Source organism: Colobus angolensis, unplaced genomic scaffold, assembly GCF_000951035.1.
Source record: "Colobus angolensis palliatus isolate OR3802 unplaced genomic scaffold, Cang.pa_1.0 Scaffold234, whole genome shotgun sequence".
NCBI classification, from domain to species: Eukaryota; Metazoa; Chordata; class Mammalia; order Primates; family Cercopithecidae; genus Colobus; species Colobus angolensis.
Window position 1 is genome coordinate 192214 of NW_012115533.1, and position 23275 is coordinate 215488.

Below are 23275 nucleotides of genomic sequence, written 5' to 3' on the forward strand. Positions count from 1 at the left end.
ACTCCTCAGGTATAGATTTGTGGAGCCAGTGACTTACTATGCATTTCCATCTGGATGTCTCACAGAAAACTCAAATTCAAGAGGTCCAAAGCCTGACTACACCACCACCCACTGTAGGTCCCTTATCTGGAACAATGATATCACCATCCACTCAGGACAGAAACCTGGGAATTCTCCCCAAATCTTCCTTTTTCCTCACCCCACACTTAATCTATCACCCAGTCCTGTCATTTGTATCTACTCTACATCTCTTGTCTCTATCCCTTCCGCCGTATTTCTAATGCAGGTTGAGTATCCCTTATTCAAATGCTTGGGACTGGACGTGTTTCAAATTTGGGATTTTTTCAGATTTTGGAATGTTTGCATATACATGATGAGATATCTTGGGGATGGAAGCCACGTCTAAACATGAAATCACCTGCATCTTATATACACCTTATACACATAACCTGAAAGTAATTTCATACAATATTTTTATTAATTGTGGGGCTTTATGGAGAAACTGCCTTTGGCACATTGGGCCTTCACATGTGACATTTTATTACCCTCTGTGGACATGTGGTGGGGGGTACTCAGGGCATGGTGGAAAGGATATATCACAGCTGAAAGGGACTGAGAGACCCTGTGCATTGTGCACCTGCATTGTGACCACAATCTGTTACATGAGATCAAGTGTAAACTGTTTCACTTGTGTCAGGTTGGCACTCAAAACATTTCAAATTTTGGAGCATTTCAGATTTTGGGTTTTCAGATTAGGGATGCACAACTTGTATCCCTCTCTTGGTTTAAGACCTCATCAGCTCTCACTTGAATTGCTTCAGGATCTTAACAAATTTAATTGCCTCACCACCCTTCAAGTCATCACCTCATGATCCCTAGGTTGGTCTTTCCAAAACAAAATGTGACCAGGTATCTATAAGCTTAAAACTCTATTCTATCTCTAGAATAAAAGTCCAAACTCTTCCAGAAAGCCCTGAGTCAGCCCCGGAGTACTTCTCTGTTTTCCACCACTGCTACTGACCTGAACCTTGCATTCCACCCATCAAACCTACTTACATCCACAAAGGGGTCCTACCCTCGTGTGTACCCATGCCTTTATTAACGCTCATATTGCACCCTTTCTCTGGAATGTCCTTCTGTCTCCCTCTTCTCCCACATTTATCTGGAAATCTAGAAAACTTCTTATTTTTCAGGACCCAGATCATCCCCCAAATTAATCATTCCTTCCTCACGGTATATTATATGTAAATCTACTATTAGTGGCATTGTAGTTTAATACCGATACTGTTAGCTTTCCAATAGCAGGGACTACTCCTTATGTTTGCATTCTTTAGCGCCAGGCACTCTCCCTAGCCCTGGGACTCAGTACTCAGAATATCTCAAACAATGAATAAATGAAGAGGCACAATATTGATTATCAAAATTTACTGACGATCTAATGAGATGAGCACTGTGCTAAAAGCTTTATAAATATTATCTCATTTAATCCTCTCAACCGTCCAATGAGGTAAGTTCTATCAGTATTCTATTTTGCAGATGATATGTTTTAAGAAGTTACCAAATATATGCAAAATTGTTATATGCAAATTAGGGGCTCAGTTTCATCACTTAGTTTGCCTGACCAGAGTTCAATTTCTTAACCTCAGATATCTATACTGCTTCTTCAAAGACTGAACACAATGAAATACTGCTCTGACTTTCAAAAAAAAATATTTTAAAGAACATCATGACTTCTACAAACTTACCGCTTGTGAGTTTGATGCTGATTCCAGGAGGAAAAAGTAAGAGTGAACCTCAGACATCGTTTGTGAGTACTTAGTAAGATGAGTCAAGTACCACTGGGCATTACTAGGATGCAAAATGGTCTGTTTCTCTAAGAACACTTTCCTTCCCTTCTGAGAGGCAGGATGACTTGACTGGAAAATCAGGGAAATAAAATAGCTGAGTACAGGTGTGTGATTGTCTAATATCCTTCTTAGCCTTGCCCAACTGTGTACTAGTCATGACATTTTGGGTGTTGACCCCAGCTTCAGAGCTGAGGTCTAAATCAGTGTTTCTCCAAGCACAAGTATGTAGGACTACCATCTGTACTGTTTGATAACAATGGACTTCCAATTTTCATGCCCAGAAAGTCTGAATCCATGGATCTGGCGGCCTAGGAATCTGCCCCCAGTTGCCTCTGATACAGACAGACCAGAAACATGTGCCCAAACCAATCCCAAGTACCCATCTGTTTGCCAAGAATCTTGGTTTAAGCCAATTAGTTCAGGTGTTATCCTGGTAATGATTACTGGTCCAGGCATGGGTGCTTGGGTGACCAACCACCCGGGTTTGCCCAGGACTTTCTTGGTTTTAGCACCGAATGTCCCATATTCCAAGAAACCTCTCACTCCTAAGCAAATCAGGATTGTTGGTCCACTCTAGAGGGTGGTCCTAATAAGGTTGAAAGAATAGTCTTTCACTTATACTTTCTCTCCTTCTCACCCTCCCTCTGAACAAAAACAAGAAACCATGTTATCCTCCCTGCTATTGGCAGGCATCTTACAACCACAAAGGAAGTTGACCTGAGGACAACACATGGGAGAAGGCAAAGCCAAATTACAAACAGCAAAACAGAGTCATGGCTGTGGTTGTATCATACTTGGAGCCCTTCCTACCTCTATGCACTCATAAATGTCCTTATTGTTTACTCCAGGTTGATTTAACATTCCATGCTTGCAAGCAAAACCACCCTAACTAATGCACTTTGGCAAATCAGGATGTTAGGAAGAAACAGGACAAAGTCTCTTAAACAAAATGAAGATGTGGGCTCAAAAACAGAACAGTAGAGTGAATCTGTCACTTTTGATTGTGGATAAAGAATGTCTCTGGGATCTGTATTACCGAAGGTTACGGGGAAAAGTGTGTTGAGAACCTGAATCAGTATACAAAATATTCTCTGAAAGCTGACATAATGGCCTAAATCTAGCAAGATGAAATTTAATAGCACTACTTTTAGACCCCAAACAGTAATTTATTTCACAAGTTCAAGATAGTGGGAATGTGGCTTAAGAACAGCAAGTGTGAAAGATTTAGGGATTTTGTTTGACTGTAAGCACAATATAAGCCAACCGTGTGATGCAGTTGCCAAAAATGCTAATGCGATTTTAGGCTGCCTTACTAGAAGTGTAACAAAGATTTCCCCCAGGCCACACCAGCCATAACAACCTTTAAAAACAGGAACTTTCTGCTTCTTAAACCACATGTGTTCTCCCATTCAATGTATGGGACTTCTAGTTACCCTCCCTGCACCAGATCTTTCTGGGAATTCTTTTTTTTTTTTTAAGACAGAGTCTCACTGTGTTGCCCAGCCTGGAGTGCAGTGGTGTGATCTTGGCTCATTGCAACCTCCACCTCCTGGGTTCAAGCAGTTCTCCTGCCTCAGTCTCCCGAGTAGCTGAGACTACAGGCACATGCCACCATACCTGGCTAATTTTTGTATTTTTAGTAGAGATGGGGTTTCACCATATTTGCCAGTCTGGTCTTGAACTCCTGACCTTGTGATCTGCCCACCTTGGCCTCCCAAAGCAATGGGATTACAGGTGTGAGCCACTGCGCCCAGCCTGGGAATTCTTTAGGGTTCTCTTACTGTGAATTTGTCCCTCAACTTTCTTTTGGAAATGACCTCAACACTGAAATAATTTAGCTGCTTGCTTTCTGCATTTTGAAGTACACGCTGCTAAACACTGAGAAAAAACTGATAAATGATAGCACTGCAAGCTCATTTTCACCATTCTCAGCGAGGCTCTCCAAACTCTTCAGTAATCTCAGTAATCTCCCATTTGCTTTGGGAGACAGAAGGATCACTTGAGGACAGGAGTTTGAGACCAGCCTGGGCAATATAGCAACACACTATCTCTATGGAAAAAAAAAAAAAAAAGCCAGGTATGGTGACGCATGCCTATAGTCCTTGCTACTTGGGAAGCTGAGATGGGAGGATCAGTTGAGTCCGGAAATTTGAGGTTATAGTGAGGTATAATTTTGCCACTGCACTCCAACCTGGACAACAGAGCATGGCCCTGTCTCTCAAATTAATAATAATAATAATCTTTCATTGTCCCAAGACAGGACTCTGACCCTTCTCTAATAACCTTTACTCCTCTCCCCAAGATGTAGAGACCTGGCCTCTTTCTTTTAGAAAATATACTGTGAATTAACATAGCCCTTGCCCTCATCTGCTCCCTTGGGACCTCAGTCCTACTATTTTCTGGACACCTGCATGGATTATCCACTTCAAACTGAGAGACACTGAGACATGTTGAGGCCAATAAGCATCTTCAACTGGGCATCCTCTGAGTTCCTCCATGTTTTCCATGAATCCCTTTGGTCCCAAGGCTTCTGTCATTTAAGTACAAGGAACCAAAGTGCTGAGGTCCTCTAGGTGCCAAGTAGGCCTGTGTTTCAACTAACTCTGTAACCTGGAGCCAGCTGCTGCCTCCATATTTCACACACAACAGCTCCTTCAGCTTTTGTTTGTGGCCTTCTTTCTGATGGGTTATAAAAGCATGTATCTTATTTTTTTTTTTCATCTCCACGTTTATTCTCCCATTATCTTAACTAAAACTTCCTTCTCCATCATTTCACCAGACAAAAATGTTCTCCTGGAAGCTGGATCATATAACCAGCTGCTCTGGGGTCTGTTTCTCCAATCCACCCATTATGCCCAGTCATACCTGCAGCCCAGCCGTGAACATACCCCAGGCCCAAGATGAGTCTTTCCCATGTGGAAAAATCAGAGGCCAATGAACAGGAAGTCACATCCTTGGCTTTTCAGATCTGGATTCTCTTCTCTGCTCTCCCAGTTCAGCGGAAGGTCTCTCTCCTCCTATCTTCATCACTACTCTGTGTCTGACACCTCTCATCACTTCAGAGCTTGTTTCTCTCTAGAATCTCCTGCCTCTTTCTTTTCAGACTTTCTTCTTTTTGGCATGGATACACCCTAAAACCTTTCAAACCCTTCTTAAACCATAATAGAACAAGAAATTTAAAGAAGAAAAAATACAAAACGTTTAACCCAGTAACACAACTAATAAAAATGTTCCCAGAGTAAAATCTAATGTGAATCCTCCTCTATAAATAAGCTCACATCTTTCTTTCTCTTTAAGTATTGTGAGTGGGACTGGCAAAGCAGAGACAAGCTTTTTTTCTTTTACTTTCTTTTTGGAGGAATTTGATGTGAACAGGGCAGTGAGGTGAACAGATAGAGGACAGGTACTCTTTTTCCTTCTGTTCCTCCTTCTACAGTATTGAGATTGAATTATGAAAGAAGAGAATGTAGGGTCAGTTTCCTGATGCCGTGTGCTTTCACAGACCATCCCAGGTGCTCAAGCCCACTTCAGCCTGCTCTTGGGCTGCAGCTTAAGGTGGGCTCTGAGCCAGCCAAGGTTGGACAGCCCCTCTGTGTGCTCCTGCAGTGGCGAACACTGACACATCTTTGTCCTCTTCAGTTCCGGCCCCTCGGTCTCCACCAAAGAGCCAGCCCTTACCCCAACCTCCAATAAGCAGAGTACACACATCGAGGCCCCTGACTCACAGCTTCTCTGCCATCAGCTTAGTGTTGCTAATGTCTCCCCATCATAGCCCCTACCTTATGAACTCTCATACAGCTTCCCCGTGCTCCCCACGTCTCCTCAACTGCACCATGTGTCGTCCACTTCCCACCCTGCTCTACTGTCCCATCGAGTCCCCAGTGAACACCTTGTTGCTAAATTCATTGGTTATCCTCTAGTCCCTTTATTACTTGGATTCTCTACAATATTTATTGTTGGGTTTCATTTATTATTTCTTGAAATTTGTCTTCCCCTGTTCTGATGAAATCACTTGCCTTAGCCCGTCTTTCTACCTCACAGGCTATTTAATCTGTCTCCTTAGTAACCATAATTTATTACCTTAAGTATTAGTGTTGCCCAGGATTCTGATGTTTCTCCTCTAATTTTTTTCACTCTTCACTCCATTCTTAAGTGATTATATCCACTGCCATGCTCTCAACCACCATCTAAACTTCCAAAGCTACATTTTAAATACTAATCTGTCTTCCGAGTTCCAAACCCATCTTCCTCCTAAACATATGCTGGATATCTAGTAAGAGACTTCAAATCCAACATATTGAAAATTGAACCCATCTTCACCCTTCCTTCATCCCAATGCCTGGCCTTCCCCTCATTGTCAACAGCACCAAATTCTCAGACCCGGGGGCCATCTAGAACATCCCCATTTTCATCAATCACCCACGTCTTTTCTTTAGGTTCAAACCTCGTATCTTCTCTAGATGCCCAACTTCCAGTGATTTAGTCCAGGACTTTCTCATTGTCTAGATGATGGCAATACCTTCCTGAAAGATTTCCTTACTTTTAAAGTCCCCGGACTGAACCCCACTACCTATCTCTCCCCTTCTCACTATTATTGAAATATTTTTTCTAATAATGTTATAATCCTATTTTCTTGCTAAAATCTTTTAGTAGTGGCTTCTCACTGACTTCAGGGCGAATGTCGGATCCCTTATCCTGTTTTATCAGCATTCTCAAACTCAGTCCACATGCTATTTAAGAGAGTGCCTTACAGTTCTCAGACTATCCTGCCATCATGAAAGAATAAATACAAGAAACAGGAGATAGAAAAGCCTTCCTTCCTTTCAAAAAATCAGTTTAAGCCCAAATCTCAGGGTCAACTGTGTACACACGTGTTTCTCCTAACACTAGCTTGTGTAGTCCCTAAAAGCAGTAATAATTTTTTTTCATATTTTTTATCTCTAATGTTCAGTAAATGGATGAAAGCAAAGGCAAAAACAAAAGAAAAAAAGAGTGAGAGGGAGGAAAAGAAAAGGAAAAGGGTGCAGGAGAGAGAAAGAGGAGGGAAATGAAAAAAGAGAATAGGGAGAAAAAGGAAATGGAGGGAGAGAGGAAGGGAAGAAAGAAGGAAGGAAAGAAGAACAAACAATTCTTAATGAAATTGTTTTATGATCACTTTCAAACCATGTTCTGCTCTTGGCTTGTCTCTGTCTGTCTTACAAACACATGCAGCCCCTAACAGCTTACCATACAATTTTTAAATCAAGCAATCTAATAAAATAATTTTTATTTGAAAGACAAAAAGAGTATTTGACCTAAAGCATCCAAGAATCTTCTTGGGGAGCAAGCATCTGCAGACAGCTGGGATTTTTATTTATTTATTTATTTTTTTGGAGAAAAGGAAAAAATGTTAGGAATTGAGGAGAATTATTAACTTTTCATCCCATTAATATTTAACCCTAGGTAAATCTTTAGCAAGCAGGAGAGGGAATATTAAAGTTCCCCTATATTCTAATTGAAAACTATAAGTATGTTAGACCCCCAACTTAGGCAAAACTAGAGCCTGGAGTAATAACTGCTGCAAGAGTAAGCAATATTAGAGCCCTTCTTCCTGTTTTCTTATGTGTATAAGACACCATTTGATGGCCCTTTCCCTTTGCCTTGGGTGCTTCGCCTTTCCCCCAGCTGATACGATAGATACGATGTAAGATAAGGTGCTGTGGATAATGAACTGATCAGGTAAGGCTGGACATGGGGAAGGGATTTCAATGCCAAGGTGTTCAGGAAAACTCCCCAGTCCTAAAAGGACTGTCATAAGATGCCACCAGTTCATAAAAAGATCAGAGGGACTTCCCAGGACAACTTTCCACAGGTTAACGTTAAAAGACTTGAGAACAAGATGATGTGTGTGCTCTCCCAGTTGCAGTTATGTAATTTGGAAGCTCATAGGCTGATATTGAAAGGAAAAGTTTTCTTGTCCTTTGAAAGCCTTGGTCAGCAGTGTACACTTTCATGAGATTTGGTTTGTTGCATTCCATATCTTTTGACCTATGAGGAAGAAATAGAGAGAAAAATGTTCAGGAATGCTTCATTGAATTGCAATCAATGTGATGGGACATGGCTGCAAGCTGCAAAGTGCATGTGAGTGAAGTAAGGGAGGTGAAAGGTTGGCAGGAATCAGAGAATTTTCACTGGAATGGTGAGGATTTTGGACTTGACCCCCCACAGCTAATGAGTGCCCATTCATTGAAAGATTTTAAGCTAAAAATGAAACAGATCTGGTTTTAGGTAGAAGAGAGACAATGAAGACCAGGAAGCCAGTTTGGAAGTTTTGGAAATAATCTAGAATAGATATGATACAGTCCAAACTTCATCAGCAGAAGTGAAGAGCAGTGGTAAAAAGGGCAAATGAGAGAGAGAGGAACTGAGAAAAAATGGGAAGTGGTCATGGGAGACATTTGCCCTAGCTCACAGGACTCCAGTTCCAGATTGCCTAATTTGACCAGTTGTTCCACAACCTGACAAACACACAGGAAAGGACATTTTTTATACTCTAGACAAATCTTAACATTTAAAGCAGAACTCACCAGCATTGCCCATTGGCAGTGCCCATGGTGCCTTTTAACATTAATGATTCCCGGGAGCTGTGCTCGCTTATCGTTACTGATTTTGTTGGTACTCTTGGAAAACTAAATCACTGCTTTAACATAAAATTGCATCAATAAATACATGCTCCAGACACTAAAAAGATGTCCATTTCTTAACACTTGCACTTTTTAAAGTGCCCAGATACAAAAATAAGCAACATACATATATTTGAAATGTACCTCTTATTTTATTTATAATATTCCATTGACTGCTTATAATATATTTTCTTCTGAATATAATTGAAGTCTGAGTCAGTAAAGAATAATGAAAAACATAAACTTAGCAAATAAATTATTTTAGATAAAAGAACACACTTGTTCAGTCATTCTCAAACCTAAAATTCATTAAAATTACATCTGGGGAGCATTGAACATTTACTCCCTGGGGCCCATCTCTAGAGATTCTTACTTATTAGAATTAAAGAAGGAGGCAGAATCTGAATTCTACTTAACTTTCCCAGGTAGTTCTGACGTGGGTGATCCATGAACCACGCTTTGAGAATTTACACTATCTGTTTTGCACAGTACTTGTTCCACAGTATATCAGTAAAACGTGTCAGACTTTTCCATTATTGACAAAGATTTTTGCCTCTTCTCTTATTAAATACAAGTGTCATAATTAGTTTAGTTTAAGTTTCTTTTTCCTTCAAGATGGCAGACTAAAGATTTTGTTTATATATTTCATCCACTCAGAAATAGCAAAATAGTGTATAGAGATTCACACTGTAAAACTTTTATCCAAGAAGGAAGACAGAATTTCAACATAAAAATGAAATTGACTTCAGATACCTTTAAAAATATGGTAGGCAATGTCCTGTACTGTGGGTCCAGTGGAAAATAGTGGCTGGGTCCCCAGTGCTTGAGATGAGGAGAGTGTCTCTGCAATACACATTCTCACTGGAGAACTGAGCAACCCAGGCCACACAGGAACTACTTGACCCTTCCAAATGCTAGATCTGATTTGGGAAGTAGCGGGGAGACTGTGAGAAGGAGTGGTAGCAGGAAGTGCTTTATGCATGCTTCCAGACCCTGGCACCCATAAAGGAAGGCTCTTCCTGATTCTAACTCATAGTGGGCTGCACAGAAATCTGCCAGTCAGCACGGGCAGCAGTCACTAGTTTGGAGAATCTCAGGGACAGAGATTTGTAATCTAGTCTCAAGTGGAGGAGGAGCCCACATGGCCAGAACTGAGAGGTGACTGTGGCATGGGCTCAAGCCATGGGTGTGAAAGTTGCATGCCTCCACTTCCTGGGACACAGCTGGGAGGGGGTATGGCCTGGGAGCTGTGGTTTTCATCCCAGGCAGGGAGTTTTGTGGTCTGGGACACTTTCATGATCTGAGGACAGACTGCTTGAGTCTTGGCTGAGTGTTTCAGCTTGCTGCTTTTAGTAGGCCATGGGAGGAGCCCCACCAGGTTCAGAGCATAAGAGGGGTATGGGTCCCACTACTGCTGCTTGTCTGGGAAACCTAGGCACCCCTTTTTCTCCCACTGGCTCTTTGGAGTGGAAGTTGTTCCATTTCTCAGTGAAGCATTGCCTCAGTGGCCTGAGAACTGCCTTCTGACTCCAACTCCCTCAGGGCCCAGTGCTTGTGCTCAGCTTTTGGGAGCATGAGGACAGACTTGCCCAACCCAGCCCCACCTGGCATTTGGCATTTATTTTCTCCCTCATCCACCTAGAAGGCAGAGCATGAGATTAGGACCCCTGGGAGTGTCACGTCCCAGCATGTACCCTGGAACATCTGAGTACTTCTCCTGGTTAACAAAAGTCAAAGATAATAAACATTGCTGCCACAATTATAGCTGGCTCCCACCTGCAAAAGACACCTACTTGCTAGGAGGTCAGCCTACACAACATCTGCCGATACAAGTGCTCAGGAAAGAGACAAACTTTGCACAACCTAAGCTACCATCATCATCCACACTGCCTGAGTTACTTAGGATGTCCACTCACCTGCCCAGTACATTACTACTACAACTGACATTTGGGAAGGCTACCACACTAAGGCTATTTATAACCAAGGAGATCATATAGTCTATGCCACTCTCCCATGACCCCGTCATGGCTGATGCTTGTGCCTACCACTGGAGGACCCAATGGCAGATTTACTTGGTCCAGCCCTACTATGCTTTGCTGCCTCCCAACCCAGAGTGGAGCATGGCACCCAAGCCACTGTGTGTTCCACAGGCCAGCCAATTGCCTGAGGCACAAGAGAGTTTCTCCTGCTAAACAAATATCAAGCATACATGCTATTGCTACCAAAACAGCTAGCACTTACTGGCAAGCCCTGACTGTTGGCCTGAAAATCAAATTGCACAACTCAATACAAAATCTTCTGACATAACTTGCACAGTGCTTGGAAATAAGTTAACATTCTTGAGATCTCTGCCACCCCACTTCTGCAGGAGGCTGTGAGCCTACTCATATGCCCAATACACTACTACTACAACCAGCATTTGAGAAAGCCACAACATTAAAGTTATCTATAACCAGGAATTCGTACAGAGATTTTGCCACTGAGAGCACCCAGAAGCAAAGCCAAAGGACCTTAGTTAATTAGTCAATATTCATTATAGTAATACTGCTCAAAGGGGAAAAAAGTTCCATCTAAATGGAAGTAAATTCAAAGATAAGAAGTGATAATTTCTCCAGATGAGAAGAAACAGTGTAAAAATTCTGGAAGTGTATTAGTCCATTCTCACAGTGCTCTAAAGAAATACCTGAGACTGGGTAATTTATAAAGAAAAGAGGTTTAATTAGCTCATGGTTCTGCAGACTGTAGAGGAAGCATGGCTGAGGAGGCCTCAGGAAACTTACAACCACCGCAGAAAGCAAAGGTAAAGCAGGCACATCTTACATGGTCAGAGTGGGAGGAAGAAAGAAGAGGGGGAGATGCTACATACTTTTAAACAACCAGATCTTGGGAGTACTCACTAGCATGAGAAGAGCAAGGGGGAAGTCTGCTTCCATGATCTAATCACAAACTACCAGGTCCCTCCTCTGACATTGGGAATGACAATTTGACATGAGATTTGAGCAGGGACACAAATCCAAACCATATCATCCAGCTCCTGGCCCCTCCCAAATCTCATGTCCTTCTCATATTTCAAAATACAATCATCCCTTCCTAACTGTCCCCCAAAGTCTTAACTCATTTCACCATTAACTGATAAGTTCACAGTCCAAAGTATCATCTGAGACAAGGCAAATCCTTTCTACCTAGCCTGTAAAATCAAAAAGAAGTTAGTTACTTCCAAGATAAAATTGGGGGTATAGGTATTGGCTAAATACCCCTGTTCCAAAAGGGAGAAATCTGCAGAAACAAAGGTATTACAGGCCCCATGCAAGTCTGAAACCCAGCAGGGCAGTCATTAAATCTTAAAGCTCTAAAATAATCTCCTATGACTCCATGTCTCACATCCAGGCCACATTGATGCAAAGGGTGGGCCCCCAAAACATTGGGCAGCTCCTCCCCTGTGGCTCTCCAGGGCTCAGCTCACATAGCTGCTCTCACAGGATGGTATTGAGTGCCTGAAGCTTTTCCACACACACAGTGCAAGCTGTCAATGGATCTACCATTCTGGGGTCTAGAGGAGAATGGCCCTCTTATCACACCTTCAATAGGCAGTACCCTAGAGGGGGATTCTGTGAACAGGTTCCAATCCCACATTTCCCCTCTGCATTGCCCTCATAGAGGTTCTCCATGAGGGCTCTGCTCCTGCAGCAGACTTCTGCATGGACACCCAGGTGTTTTCATACATCCTCTGAAATCTAGGCAGAGGCTCCCAAGCCTCAACTCTTGTACTCTGCACACCCACAGGCTTAACACCACATGGAAGCTGCCAAAGCTTATGGCTTGCACCCTCTGGAGCAGAGGCCTGAGATGTATCTGGGGCCCTTTCAGCCATGGATGGAGCTGGAGCAGCGGGGATGCAGGGAGAAGTGTCTCAAGATTGTGCAGGTCAGCAGGGCCCTGGGCCTGGCCCACAAAACCATTTTCCCTCCTAGGTCTCTGGGTCTGTAATGGGAGGGGCTGCCATGAAGATTTCTGAAATGCCTTAGAGGCATTTTCCCCATTGTGTTGGCTTTTAACATTTGACTCCTCTGTATGCAAATTTCTGCAGCCTTCTTGAATTCCTCTCCTGAAAATTGGTTTTTCTTTTCTACCACATGGCCAGGCTGCATATTTTCCAAACTTTTATGCACGATTTCCCTTTTAAATATAAGTTTCAGTTTCAGATGATCTGTTTGTTCACATATATGAGCATATGCTGTTAGAAACAGCCAGGTCACTTCTTGAATCCTTTGCTGCTTAGAAATTTTTTCTACCAGATACACTAAATCATCACTCTGAAGACCAAAATTTCATAGATCCTTAAGGCAGGGGAACAATGCCTCCAACCTCTTTACTAAAGCATAACAAAAGTGACCTTTGTTCTAGTTCCCAATAAGTTTCTCATCTATATCTGAGACCATCTCAGCCTGGACTCATTGTTCATATCACTATTAGCATTTTGGTCATATCAATTTAACAAGTCTCTAGTAAGTTCCAAACTTTCCCTCATCTTTCTGTCTTCTGAGCCCTTCAAACTGTTCCAAACTCTGCCCACTACCCAGTTCCAAAGTTGTTACTACAGTTTCAGGTATCTTTATAGCAATGTCCAACTCCTCAATACCAATTTTCTGTGTTAGTCCATTCTTACACTGCTATAAAGAAATACCTGAGATTGGGTAATTAATAAAGAAAAGAGGTTTAATTGGCGCACAGCTCCACAGACTGTATAGGAACCATGGCTGAGGTGGCCTCAGGAAACTTTTAATCATGGTGGAAGATGAAGAGGAAGTAGGCACATCTTACATAGCTGAAGCAGGAGAAAGAGAGAAACGATAGAGGTGCTACATGCTTTTAAACAATCGGATCTTGAGAGAACTCACTCACAAGTGTTCAGCAAGGAAGATGTCTGCCCTCATGATTCAATCACCTTCCACCAGGCCCCTCCTCCAACACTGGGGATTACAGTTAAACATGAGATTTGGATGGGAACACAAATTCAAACTATATCAGGAAGTATAAGAAAACAGGGTGTTACAGCACCCCAAAAGGATCACACTAACACTCTAGCATTGGACCCTAACCAAAATGAAATTTTTGAAATACCAGATAAAGAAGTCAAAATACTGATTTTTAAGGAAGTTCAATGACATCCAAGACAAATTTGAAAACAAATACAAAGACATCAGAAAATTAATTCTGATATGAATGAGAAATTTACCCAAAGACAGGTATTTTTATTAAAAACAAACAAATAGAACTTTTGGAAATGTTCTTTTGGAACATTTCTTTTGGAAATTCATTGAAGGAATTACAAACTATAGTTGAAAACTTCAATAATAAACTAGACCAAGAAGAAGAAATAATCTCAGAAATTGAAAACAGTTCTTTTGAATTAATCAAGTGAGACAAAAAAAAAAGAGAAAGAAAGAAAGAAAGAAAGAAAGAAAGAAAAGAACTAAAAAATGAACATAAGCTTCAAGAAATATGGGACTATGTAAAACATCTGAACCTAAAAAAAATCACAGGTATTCCCAAGGGACAAGAAAAGGCAAAATGCTTGAAAAAGCTATTTGAGGAAATATTGAGGAAAACTTGTCTAGTCTAGCAAAATATTTAGTCATCAGATAGAAGAGGCTCAACAAACTCCAGAAAAATACATTACAAAAGGACCTCACCATGACATACAGTCATCAGACTATCTAAGGTTGAAATGAAAGAAAAAATTTTAAAATCATCAAAAGTATCTAGTCACCTATAAAGGAAACCCCATTATACTAACAAAAGACTTCTCATCAGAAATCTTACAAGCCAGAAGAGATTGGATTATATGTTCAAAGTGATTTATATATAAAACTGTCAACCTTGAGTTTTGCATTCTGCTAGAATAAGCTTTATACATGAAAGAGAAATACAGCCTTTCTCAGATAAGAAAATGCTCAGGGAATTTATCATCACTTGACTGGTCCTACAAGAAATGCTCATGGTTGTTCTAAACATGGAAACAAAAGGACAATACTATCATAAAAACACATAAAAGTATAAAACCCACAGGTCTTATAAAACAATTACAAAAATGAAGTGGCAAAGAACTAAATAAAAATTAGTGGTATGACAAACAAACCCTCACATATCAATATTAACATTAAATGTAAGTGGATTAAATGTAACATTTAAAAAGATATAGATTGGTGAAATGAATAAAGTAACATGATCTAGATTATAGAGTAGGCAAAGCAAGACGGCTGAATGGAGGCCTACAGTGATCATCCTCTCTGCTGGAGACTTAAATGCGCCATTTTCAGCATCAGACAGATAATCCACACAAAAAATCAACAAGGAAACATTGGACTTAATCTATGCAATAGACCAAATGGGCCTAAAACATATTTATAGAACTTTTCTTCAACTGCTGCAGAATATACATTGTTCTCCTTAGAACATGGATCATTTTCAAGGATAGATCATATGTTAGGTCACAAAACAAGTCTTTAAAAATTCAAAGAAATTGAGATTATATTAAGTGTCTTCTGTGATCACAATGGAATAAAACTAGAAATCTATAACAAGAGGAATTTTGGAAACTATACAAACACATGGAAATTAAACAGTATGCTCCTGAATGACCAGGGCTCAATGAAGAAACTAAGAGGGAAATTAAAAAATTTCTTCAAACAAATGCAAATGGAAATACAACATACCAAAACCTATGGAATAGAGTAAAACTTATGGGATAACAGGAAAGTTTATAGTTATACAAGTCTACTTCAGAGAAGCAGAACAATTCAAATAATCAAACTAATGATGTATCTTAAAGAATTAAAAAAGCAAGAACAAACTAAACTCAAAATCAGTACTAGGAAAGGCATATTAAAGATCAGACATATTAAAGATCAGTAGGAAAGACATATTAAAGACATAAAATTGGGAAAAAATATAAAAGTTCAACAAAATAAAACTTGATTTGCTGAAAAGATAAGCAAAATTGTCAAGACTTTAGACAGACTAACTTAAGAAAAAAGAAAGAAGACACAAATAAATAAAGTCAGAGATAAAAAAGAAACATTACAACTGACAACACAAAATATAAAAAAAATTGATATCATAAGCAACTATATGCCAATAAATTAGAAAACCTAGAAGAAACAGACGAATCCCTAGACACATACAATCTACCAAGATTGAATCATGAAGAAATTTAAAAAACCTGAACAGAACAATAACAGGTAATGCAATTGAATTCATAATAAAAAGTCTCCCAGCAGAGAAAAACCCCAAGAACTAATAACTTCACTACTGAATTTTACCAAACTGGTAATTTAAAAAAGACTTAATACCAATCCTACTCAAACTATTCAAAAAAACAGGGGCAGAGGGAATACTTCCAAACTCATTCTCTGAGGCTGGGATTACCCTGATATTCAAACCAAATAGAAACATTAAAAAACAAACCAAACTATAGACCAATATTCCTGATGAACATTGATACAAAAATTCTCATCAAAATACTTGCAATTCAAGTTCAATAACACATTAAAAAGATCATTCATCATGACCAAGTGAGATTTATCACAGGGGTGCGATAATGGTTCAACACATAAAAATCAATCAATGGGATACATCATATCAATATCAATAGAATGAAGAACAAAAAGCATATCATCATTTCAACTGATGCTGAAAAAGCATTTGATAAAATTCAAGATGGCTTTGTAATTAAAACTATTTGAAAAAACTGGTATAGAAAGAACACACCTCAACATAATAAAAGCCATATATGGAAACTCACAGCTAGTATCATATTGAATAGGAAAAAAACTGAAAGACTTTCCTCTAAGATCTGGAATATGACAAGAGTGCCCACTGTGACCAATGTTATTCAACGTAGTAGTGAAAGTTGTAGCTAGAGCAATCAGACAAGAGAAGGAAATAAAGGGTATCCAAGCTGTAAAGGAAGAAGTCAGATTTTTCTTGTTTGTGAGTGATATGATGTTATATCTGGGACTCCACAAAAAAAAACTATTAAAACTGATAAACAAATTCAGGAAAGTGTTAGGATACAAAATCAACATGCAAAAATCAGTAGCATTTTGATATTACAAGAGTGAACCATCTAAAAAGAAATCAAGAAAGTAATCCCATTTGCAATAGCTACAAATAAAATAAAATGCCTATTTAAATACCTTAACTGAACTAAAGAAGTAAAAGATCCCTACAATGAAAAGTATAAAACATCAGTACAAGAAATTGAAAAGGATGCAAAAAAGAAAGATATTTCATGTTCACAGACTGAAAAATATATATATTGTTAAAATGCTCATGCTACTGAAAGTAATCTGCAGGTTCAATGCAATTCCAATGAAAATAGCAATTAGATTCTTCACAGAAACAGAAAAAATAATCTTAAAATTTGTATGGAACTACCAAAGACCCAAAATAGCCAAAGACATCCTGAGCAAAAAGATAAAACCTGAAAGAATCACATTACCTGACTTCAAATTATACTACAGAACTATAATAACCAAAACAGCATGTTACTGGCATAAAAGCAGACACACAGACCAAGGGAACAAAGTAGATAACCCAGAATCAAATTCATACCTTCAGAGTGAACTCTTTTTCAAAAAAAGTGCCAGGAACAAACATTGGGGAAAAGACAGTATCTTTAATAAATGCTGGTGGGAAAACTGGATATTCATATGCAGAAGAATGAAACTAAACCCCTATCTCTTGCCGTATTCAAAAATCAAATCAAAATGGATTAAGGACTTAAATCTAAGACCTGAAACCATGAAACCACTACAAAAAAATAAAAAAAATAAAAAATAAAAAATAAAAAAACACTGGGGAAACTCTCCACGATATTGGTCTGGTCAAAGATTTCTTGAGTAATACCTCATATGCACAGGCAACCAAACAAAAATTAACAAATTAGATCACATCAATTTAAAAAGTTGCTGGCCAGGTGTGGTGGCTTATGCCTGTAATCCCAGCCATTTGGGAGGCTGAAGTGGGTGGATCACCTGAGGTCAAGAGTTTGTGACCTGACTGGCCAACATGGTGAAACCCTGTCTCTACTAAAAACACAAAAATTAGCCAGGCATGGTGGTAAGTGCCTGTAATCCCAGCTACTCGGGAGGCTGAGACAGGAGAATCACTTGAACCCAGGAGGCAGAGGTTGCAGTGAGTCAAAATCATACCATTGCACTCCAGCCTGGGAGACAAAAGTGAGACTCCATCTCAAAAAATAAATAAATAAAATAAAATAAATAAAAAGCTTCTGAACCACAAGAGCAAGTATCAACAAAGTGAACAGACAACCCACAGAATGGGAGAAAATACTTGCAAACTATTAAACTTACAAGAGATTAATAACTAGAATACATAAGGAGCTCAAACAACTCAATAGAAAAAAATCCAATAATCCAGTTTTTACAATGAGACAAAGATGTGAATAGACACTTATCAAAAGAAGACATACAAATGGCCAACAGGTATATGAAAATGTGCTCAATATCATTGATCATCAGAGAAATACAAATAAGAACCACAATGAGATATCACTTCACCCCAGTTAAACTGGTTTTTATCCAAAAGACAGGCAATAATGAATGCTGGTGAGGATGTGGAGAAAGGGAACCCTCATACACTGTTAGTAGCAATGCAATTTAACACAGCCACTATAGAGAAAAGTATAAGCATTCCTCAAAAAACCAAAAATTTACCTATCGTATAATCTACCAATTCCACTGCTACGTATATACCCAAAAGAATGGATATCAGTATATCAAAAAGATATCTACACTCCCAAGTTTACTCCAGCACTATTCACAATAGCCAAGATTTGGAGCAACCCAAATGTCCATCAGCATGCAAATGGATAAAGAAAAAATGGTACATATGCATAACAGAGTACTATTCAGCCATAAACAAAAGAGACCCTGTCATTTCCAATAGCATGGTTGGAACTGGAGAATGTTATGTTCAGTTAAATAAGAAAGGCACAGAAGGACAAACTCCATCTTCTCACTCATTTGTAGGAGCTAAAAATTAAAAGAACTCATGAAGATAGAGAATACAAAAATGGTGCTAGAGGCTGGGAATAGTAATGGAGAAGGATGGCATCAGGGGGAAGTGGGTATAGTTAATAGGTAGCTAACAAAAACATAGTTAGATACAATGAATATGATCTAGTATTTGATAACACAGCAAGGGGCCTATAGTCAGCAATGATTTATTGTATATTTTTAAAGTAACTAAAAGAACATAATTGGAATATCTGTAACACAATAAAATAATAAATGCTTGAGGTGATGGACACCCCATTTACTCTAATATGATTATTACACATTATATGCTTGTATCAAATTTTATACACACACACACACACACACCTGCTAGGTACCCATGGAAGTTAAAAATTAAAAATAACATGGTCTAACTATATGCCACTTACAAGAAACTCATTTTACTGGTAAAGACACTTGTAGACTGAAGATAAAGGGGTGGGAAAAGATATTATACACAAACAGAAACCAAAGCCTGGCAGAAGCAGCTATTCTTACATCAGATAAAACCGACTTTAAATCAACAACTGTCAAAAACATATTACATAATGATAAAGGGATCAATTCAACAAAAGATATAACAATCCTAAATATATATGCACCCAACACCAGAGCATCCAAATTCATAAAACAAATACTACTAGACCTAAGAAAAGAAATAGCAGTAAATAGTAGAGAACTTCAACACCAAACTGACTATGCTAGACTTGGACTTCAGACCAAATGGACTGAACATACATTTACAGTACATTCTACACAACAACCAAAGAATATAATTCTCATCAGTACATGGAGAATTCTTCAAGATAGGTCATATGCCAGGCCACAAAACAAGTTTCAACAAAGTTTAAAATATCAAAATGTTATCAAATATCTTCTCAGATCACAGTGGAATAAAAGTAGAAATCAATTCCAAGAGGAACTCTCAAAAGTATACAAATACATAGATATTAAACAACATGTTTCTGAAAAATATTTGGATCCATGAAGAAATTAAGGTAAAAATTAAAATTTTTTTTTGAAATAAATGAAAATGGAGACATAACATATCAAAGTCTCTGGGATACAGCAAAACCTCTTTCTTAGCAAAAGCAGTGCTAAGAGAGAATTTTATAGTGTTAAATACATACATTAAAAAGATCCCAAATTAACAATGTAACATTACACCCCAATAAACTGGAAAAACAGGAACAAACCAAACCCCAAATTACCAGAAGAAAATAAATAATGAAATTGTGACCAAAATAACAATACAAACGATTAATAACATGAAAAATTGCTTTTTGAAAAAATAAACAAAAACAATAGAGTGCTAGTTAGACTAATGAAGAAGAAAAAAGATTCAAATAAGCACAATCAGAAATGAGAAAAGATGTGACAACTGATTCCACAGAAATACAAAATATTATCAGAGATTACCATGAACAACTCTGTGCTCACAAACTAGAAAACCTAAAAGAAATGAATACATTCCTGGAAATATACAACCTCACAAATTTGAATCAGAGAGACATAGAAATTCTGAACAGACCAATAACTAGTAGTGAGATTGAATTAGTAATAGAATAGTCTCCCCAAAACAGCAAAAAAAGCTCACAATCAGATGGATTCATGTACAAAGAGGAACTGGTACTGATCCTACTTAAGCTGTTGTAAAAGAATCGAAAATGAGGGATTGTTTTCTAACTCATTCTATGAAGCCAGTATTACCATGATACCAAAGCTAGGCAAGAACACAAGAACGATAAAACCATAGACCAATATCCCTGATGATCATACATAGATGTAAAAATTCTAAAAAAACAAAAACAAAAACAAAACAAAACAAACAAACAAAAAAAACCATACTAGCAAGCGAAATCCAACAGTACATTAAAAAGATAATACAACACCATTTAGTGGATTTTATTGCAGGATGCAAGGATGGTTCAACGTACCCAAATCAATAAATGTGATTCACCACATAAACAAAATTGAAAACAAAAATAATATGATTATCTTAATACATGTAAAAAAAGCATTTGATAAAATTCAGCATCATTTCATGATAAAACCCTCAATAAACGAAACAGAAGGAACATACATCAATATAATAAAACCTATGTTTGACCAACCCACAGACAACGACATACTGAATGGGAAAAAGTTGAAAGCGTTTCTCCCTGAGAGCTGAAACAAGACAAGAACAAGACAAAAAGGTCTATTTTTTCCACTCCTATTCAACAGGTACTGGAACTTCAAGTGGGACTTAACTAAACTAAAAAACTTCCACAAATCTAAAAATATATCAACAGAATGTACAGGCGATCTGCAAAAGGGAGAAAATATTTGCAAGATATGCATCTGATAAGGGACTAACATCCAGAATCTACAAGAAACCCAAACAACTCAACAATGAAAATAACAATAATAATAAAATAGCTCCACTAAAAAGTGGGCAAAGAGCATGAACAGACATTTCTCAAGAGAAGACATACAGTTGGCCGATGAACATATGAAAAAAGGTTCAACATTACTAATCATGAGAGAAATTTAAATTAAAACTACAATGAGAGCTCGTTTTCCGGCTGGAACCATGGAGGGTGTAGAAGAGAAGAAGAAGAAGGTTCCTGCTGTGCCCAGAAACCCTTAAGAAAAAGCGAAGGAATTTCGCAGAACTGAAGATCAAGCGCCTGAGAAAGAAGTTTGCCTAAAAGATGCTTCGAAAGGCAAGGAGGAAGCTTATCTATGAAAAAGGGAAGCACTATCACAAGGAATATAGGCAGATGTACCGAACTGAAATTCGAAAGGCGAGGATGGCAAGAAAAGCTGGCAACTTCTATGTACCTGCTGAACCCAAATTGGCATTTGTCATCAGGATCAGAGGTATCAATGGCTTGAGCCCAAAGGTCCGAAAGGTATTGCAGCTTCTTCGCCTTCCTCAAATCTTCAGTGGAACCTTTGGGAAGCTCAACAAGGCTTTGATTAACATGCTGAGGATTGTAGAGCCATATATTGCATGGGGATACCCCAATCTGAAGTCAGTAAATGAGCTAATCTCAAGCACGGTTATGGCAAAATCAATAAGAAGTGAACTGCTTTGAAAGATAACACTTTGATTGCTCGATCTCTTGCTAAATATGGCATCATCTGCATGGAGGATCTGATTTATGAGATCTATACTGTTGGAAAACGCTTCAAAGAGGCAAATAACTTCCTGTGGCCCTTCAAATTATTTTCTCCACCAGGTGGAATGAAGAAAAAGACCACCCATTTTGTAGAGGGTGAAGATGCTGCCAACAGGGAAGATCAGAACAATAGGCTTATTGAAAGAATGAACTAAGGGTCTACCATGATTATTTTTCTAATCCAGTCAGTTAATAAACAGTACCTGCTCTCAAATTGAAATATATTGTTGTATTTGTGATTTTTGTTGTTGTTAGCCTGCCTCTGTCTTCCCTTAACTATTGCGGCAAGTCTGGTGTGTTATAAAATTAAGCCAAATCAACTGCCTGTTTTGTGCAAAATCAGGGTCGAGTCTGTGAAAGACATCTCTTGGGTTTTTAAAAGGCTTTTCTCTACAAAAGATTTTTTTTTAACTGTGCTGAGTGACTCAAAATGAGTTTATTCTAAGAAAGCCTGTAGGTACGGTAATCCAACTTTGGTTTATGGAAAAAAATGAATTCAGTCATGAAAATTTATTTCTTGGGACTTCGCTTGTTTATAAACTACCATATAAATATGTTGTTTTTCTTTTGCATTCCATTCTTGTATTCTTGTTTTGCACTTCTTGCCATACTTACATGAGTTACTAATAATCATTACATACTGTGGGTATTATGAAGGAAGAAATGAAATTTGTGCCCAGGGATGCAAATTATTTCAGAGCATCTGGTGAAATTAATGGGCAAAAACTTGAAAGGTTTTGGTATTTTATAAATAAGTCCTTTATATTTCATGTATTGTCTCACCTAAACTAGTGAATAATGTAGAGTGTAACATGAAGTATATGGAATGAAAGTTAAAAAAAAAAAAAACAAAAAACACAATGAGATACCATCTTACATAAGTCAAAATGGCTTCTATTAAAAAATCAAAAAATAAAAGATATTGGAAAAGATGTGGAGTAAAGCGAATGCTTATACACTGTTGGTAGGAATGTAAGTCTGCATAATATCTATGGAAAACAGGATGGAGACTTCTCAAAAACCTAAATGTAGAACTACCATTGGATCCAGCAATCCCACTACTGGATGTGTATCCAAATGAAAAGAAATTATTATGTAAGAAAGACACCTCCTCTCACACGTTTATCACAGCACTATTCACAATGGCAAAGATATGGTCTCAACCTAAGTGTTTATCAGTGTATGAGTGAATAAAGAAAATGTGGTATATATTTATACCATGGTGATATGGTTTGGCTGTGTCCCCACCCAAATCTCATCTTGAAATGTAGTTCCCATAATCCCCACACGTCATGGGAGAGACCTGGTAGGAGGTAATTGAATCATGGGGGCAGGTTCCCTAATGCTATTCTTGTGACAGTGAGTAAGTTCTCACAAGATCTGATGGTTTTATAAGGGGCTTCCCTTTTCACTTGGATCTCATTTTTCTCCTTCCTGCCACCATGTGAAGAAGGCAATTTTTTTCCTTCCCCTTCTACCATGATTGTAAGTTTCCTGAGGCCTCCCCAGTCCTCTGG

At 38.5% G+C, this 23275-nt stretch overlaps 1 pseudogene across 1 annotated transcript; it reads left to right on the forward strand.

The window, feature by feature from the left end:
- The first annotated feature begins 21151 nt into the window (after nucleotides 1-21151).
- LOC105513674 lies at nucleotides 21152-22213 on the forward strand (annotated as a pseudogene). Its single transcript, XR_001002067.1, has one exon. The product of XR_001002067.1 is annotated as a 60S ribosomal protein L7 pseudogene (transcript).
- The last annotated feature ends 1062 nt before the right edge of the window (nucleotides 22214-23275 follow it).